We start from the raw sequence: 5,535 nt of genomic DNA, 5'->3' as shown, positions 1-5,535 counted from the left end.
TATTTCTATGTCACGTAGTGCCAAATGGAAGGTGGATGCTTCTCCTTCAGAAGAACATCTCAACATTAATTTGTAATGGCTCAGGGAGTACTTTCTTGTGTCATGTGCAGTGAGAGAAGGAGAGGGGCAAGGATGCCTGCTTAGACGTTGTCTGAGGGTAGACTTAGGCTGGATTTCAGCTGGACCTGCTATGGTCTATGCTGACTTACTGAAACAAGGGCAATTCCCAAAAACACACACTGACAGTTCAGCATCCCCAAACATGCTGTAGCATGCTGTTTGAGATATTATCTGGAGCGGAAAAGACCAGAAAATCAAATCTGTGTCTTTTGCGTCCTAACTCAGCTTCAGGCTGTGCCCTTCACTGTGAAATATGGATTATCAGAGTGAATGAAAAATGCTGAAACTATGAGTTTCTTTTATTTCACGATACTTGCTGAGCTGTAGAAGTCTGTAGAAGTTCCAAGGTGATTGAAGTGCTATCTTTTGGTGTATAAACTTGGTTTATACAGATTGCACCCAGCTGAAGTCATGTGGCTCTCTTGGTCTACAGGCTCAGTTGTTCCACTACCTGAGACAAAACCGTTCCCCTTCCAAGGGGCCTCCTGTGACAAGGACATGGACAGTGCTGGGTTGCTTTATTCTGTTTCACCCAAGATCCAACCAGCAGATCTGAATCAGAACTAAGACTTTCCTCTGGTCCTTGCTAAGACCTGCTGACCTTGCTCAGTCTCAGACACATCACACTTTCCCATAGGAACAGTGAAATGGTCTTCTGACCCTGGGAGAGGCCTCTGCTCCTGGAGGAGTCTGCAGGGGGTGATGGCCCTTAGTTCAGTTAGAAATTAGTTTTAAATTCTTTCATGCACATCTGTAAATCTGTGTGAGGAACGCATTTTAACAACCACCCCAGGAAAGGCCTCCAGAATTAAAAATTCTCATGTAAAGTGGGGTGACTTCTGAAGCACTTTTACTCTTTTACTCATTCCTATTCGGTTGCTTCTCTTCCCTTCACTCCACCTTCTTCGTGCTTGGCTGCTAAAACCAGACACACATAAGTGCAGATATGTTTAATGCTGTCTAGACAAGCACCCTATTAAGCTGGGCTGGGGCAGTTGTTACCATAGAGATGAACAACTATGATTTTGTAGCTGAAAATGAGGTAGCAGGAGATTCATACTTTCTTCACAATATAGTGGCAAAGTCAGAGTGAAATTGAAGTATGAGAAACAGCAACTCTTTGTTAACTATTAGCAGAAGAGCCATAAAAAGGAAGTGATATAGCTGGTTAAGGACTGGACCTTTCTATTCACAATGAAGGTGAAAAATCTGAGTTTTGAAATAGCCCTGAAACTGCTCCTGACTACAATGAAGATCACTATTTCAGCTTCTTTTTGGTATAAAGCATAACCTTATATCATACACTGCTTTTACTCTAACATTTGAAGTTTATGCTGAAGTTTTAGCTTAACAAGTGAAAGTTTTTTGCTGTTAGATGAGCCCAGAAAGTTCTCTCCAGTTTTCTCAACATTTCACACTAAAGCAGCATTGCCAGGAATTGCTGGGGCAGGCTCAAAGAGAAACCACAAGATTTTTCTCACTGCTGCAAAGATTCAAGTGAAAAATCTTTCTCCTTTTCAGTATATTGCATAATACCCAAACAAAAGCAATTCTCATTTCTTGTGGAGGAAGTTAAGGTACAGCAATTGTAGAATCATAGAGTCATTATGGAACAGGCTCCCCAGGGAAGTGGTGGACTCACCATCCCTGGAAACATTCAAGAAAGTAAGTAGACATGGCCCTGCACTTCTTGGTTTAGTAAGTATGGTATTAGGTCAAAGGCTAGACATGATGATCTTGGAGGTCTTTTCCAACCTTAATGATTCTGTGGTTCTATGGTTAAGATAGGAAAAGACCCCTAAGATCATCTAGGTCAACCATTAACCTGGCACTGCCAAGTCCACTAGTAAACCGTATGTCTAAGCACCACATCGACGTTTTCTGAATCCTTCCAGAGATGGTGCTCACTTCCAGCCACCTGGGTCCTTCCTGATTAGCCAGGACTGCTGGCAAATGATGGAAAGTGCCTCAGTGAGCACTTCCACCAGGTCCCTCAGTTCCCTTGGGTGGATCCCATCCGGCCCAATAGACTTGAGCATGTTTAAGTGGAGCAGTAGGTCACTGTTTCCTCCTGGATTATGGGGGCTCTTGTCTCTCAAGAGAACAAAGGCCAGCAACTAAAAGTCTTCTCCAGCTGCTTGTAGAGTGTTTATCTGCCTCTTCATCCTGGTTGGGTGGCCTGTAACAGACCTCCACCAGGATATCTGCCTCGTTAGCATTCCCCCTAATCCTTACCCACAAGCATTTGACCTTAATCATTACCATCGTTAAGCTCCAGGCAGTCAAAACACCCCCTAACACACAGGGCTACCCCAGTGCCTCTCTTTCCTAGCCTATTCCTGAAGAGCCATATTGAAGAGTTTATAGCCATCCATTGCAACACTCCAGTCACGTGAGGAGGAAAGGAAAGTGTCCTTACAACAGCAGCTCTCACTTCCCAGCCACCCCTGCCACGGTGGTGCCTGGGACATGGCACTGCTGCAGCCCTTCCACAGCTCACACCCCCTCCTGTCCCACAGATGGTGGCATGGGGCCCATTATAAACCCTTTTTCATCACAAAGGAAACCAAGAACAATGTTCACATGGCATGTTTCCTATAAAAAGAAAAAAAAAAGAGATTGTTTTTATTTCCTTCTGAAACCCCTGAAATATATTTAATTGAAAAGTATTATCACAGAATTGTGCTCAGAGGTAATAAAGCAAGGAAGTAGCATTTCAGATGGTATAATACCATGCTTATGAGTTCCTTTTCTCTGTTTCCCTTTTGCATAACTTTTATATCAGATCATTAAGCATAGTTAAGCTGTATATTTTAATGTATATGTTAGTGTACACAAGTTGTAAGATGTGGAAAAAATATTTTCCTAATAGAACAAATTGAAACAAATATCAAATTACCACATTTCTTCTCTCAAATTTTTTGTCTATGGAGTGTAGCTTTTTTCCATTTCAGAGACAGGCAGATGTGGGCTCACAGATTTCAGGAACAAAAATACAAAAGAATGGAAGTCCAGATGTCCTAAACTTGCTTTATCAGGGGGTTGGATGAGGTGACCTCCAGAAGTCCTTTCCAACCCCAAGCATTCTGAGATTATGTGATTCCATTACTGAGTCTTGTCTTTTGCTGTGACAGGTATCCTATCATCTCACCTCTCTTGGAAATGTACCAAGTTCTGTATTAAATGTTGGTGATGCTCTTTATTCCCACCAATTCTGTGGAAGAGGTTGTTTCAGAAACTCATATTCTTTCCTAGTGCATCTCTGGGTACACCTCTTGAGCTTGTTCTATGCCATCCCAGGGAGTGCCCCAAGAAGACCAGCTGTGAGCAGCCCTTCTCCTCTGGAGTGAAAATGCCACCCTTTGATGCAAATGGCTTCTTATGTCCTGCTCTCTATGCCTCTACAACCTTGAACTCTAGGCTTGGCTCATTCTGAAGGTGAGCTGTCACATTAGTGCATACTTACTCTCTGGAGTCACAACACTGAGCTTTTTCAAAGGTGTTTTTAGTCTCTATAACAACTCTGAAAATCATCTTTCTTTTCCTTCTTCTTAGGTATGAATAAAGCTATCTGTTTTGGTTAGTCTAGCATGATTTGAGTTTTTATTTTTCATCTAGTCAAGGTCCAAAAAGATCATTCTCCCCTCTGACATTAGAACTAGTGTCTGCCTCTTCTGCAGAGTGAAGGATTTGTTGTTGAACTCCACAGAACAACAAAAATAACTGAAAGCCCTTGTGCTGGTTTAAAAGTTAACCAGCAGGGGAAATGAACTCAATTCAAAAGAGAGATTTATAAGTCAGAATAACAATTTATTAAAATAATACAATAAGTACAATTATACAGACAGACAATTGGTTTTAACCCGCAAAACCCAAATGTATAACCCAGCACCCTGGGGTATGAACAAAAGTGGTGTACCTTCCCCCCCCCCCCGAGTCCAAAGTAAAGGGAGAGGGGAAAAACCTGCTGGTGGGAGAGCTGTTGCAGTCTGGTCAAAAGTGGTGATTGCAGTCCAGTTGAGGGTGGTGGTCTCAGTCTGGTTGAGAGCGGTGGTCTGCAGTCCAGTTGAGAGCGGTGGTCTGCAGTCTTCCTCTGGATCCCACGAGTGGTGCCAAGGTTCCAAAACTCCCAGTTTATATATTCATCAGTTCAGGCGGGAGTTCTCAGTCCCTCCCTCAGAGCGGGGAATTCCATAAAAGGGTATGAGGACAGGAACATAGGCCTCTACTGACAACAGTTTTTGGGAAATGGCATGGAAGGCTATAGAATACACAGTTTTGGGTTACACCCATCCAGTGATGAATTGGTCCCAGCCGTTCTAACCAGGACAGCCCTCAAGTTGACTAAAAGTGCGTACAGATCACATAGGCTTCAGACAACACGAGTTGGTATAAACTCAGTGGTAAAATTTATGGCATGCTGTAATACTGCTTGACAAAATATTTTTTAATGTATCCATTGATAGAAGCATGAGGTCTCCTGTTGAAGAATTATGGAATTATGATTCTGACACCACTGGTTTCCTTTGCCCATTGTAAAATGTATAATGATGTCTTAGGGCTGAGTAAACAATGACAAAAGAAGACAGACTCAGGTTCTTCCCAGTTGTGTATGGGAAGAGGATCAGAGACAACGGATGGGAGTTGAAATGTGTGGTTCAGACTGGATTAAAGAAAAAAATGTTTCCCCATGAGAATAGTCAAGCAGTAGCAGAGCTCATGGAAAGAGGTCTGCCCTTGTCTGCCCTTGGGGAGTTTCAAGCCCTGACCGAAAAGATCCCGGTGTGAACCTGTCTGACCTCAGACACTGACCCTGCCTTGAGCAGGAAGTTGGACTAGAGACCTCCTGGGGTCCCTTCCAGCAGCAGTTCTTATGAAGGAATCATCAGCAAACAGGTCCCCTCTCCCTGCTAGGCTGGTAAGATAAATGTTTACTCAGAAGTGCCTCACACCATGTCCTGATGGACATGTTAAGAAGGTGCTATCCAGATATGAAGTAAAACAGTTTGTATGGCATGATTATTCTGCTGTGAACTTATACTGTGTTCTTGGAAGTACAAACACACTTTAGTCATCATCCTACATATAAGAAACATGTAGACAAGGGTAAATTTCTGAAGAAATCAAAACTTGCAGAAAGTCAGATCTTGCAGAAATTTGGATTTGTGAATTACAGCATAGAGGCAGAAATACACACTACTGAATCTAAGCAGAAAAACCCAGAAGTACACTCCAGGCAAGAGGTAAACTGCTGTGGTAAACACTGTCTGAAGCCTTCGTTTCTTTTCAAAACCTATTTAACAGCAAAATAGATTGCAGTTCACTGAGCCAGAGCTGCAGAAGTGCACTAAAGTGACCATTTTGGATAAGGCAGTCTCTTGGCTCATAAATACGGTGAAGTATTGAAAGTTACCA

General features: G+C 42.7%; 1 long non-coding RNA gene across 1 annotated transcript; it reads left to right on the top strand.

Moving 5' to 3' along the window:
* Nucleotides 1–3,424: 3,424 nt before the first annotated feature.
* LOC113961101 lies at nt 3,425–3,708 on the top strand. Its single transcript, XR_003532205.1, has 2 exons — nt 3,425–3,558; nt 3,676–3,708. It is a non-coding gene; the product is annotated as an uncharacterized LOC113961101 (long non-coding RNA).
* Nucleotides 3,709–5,535: the final 1,827 nt, after the last annotated feature.

This window comes from Neopelma chrysocephalum, unplaced genomic scaffold (genome assembly GCF_003984885.1).
Source record: "Neopelma chrysocephalum unplaced genomic scaffold, ASM398488v2 Primary Assembly neopelma1_97034, whole genome shotgun sequence".
Lineage (NCBI taxonomy): Eukaryota > Metazoa > Chordata > Aves > Passeriformes > Pipridae > Neopelma > Neopelma chrysocephalum.
This window is presented reverse-complemented; position numbering and strand designations above follow the sequence as displayed.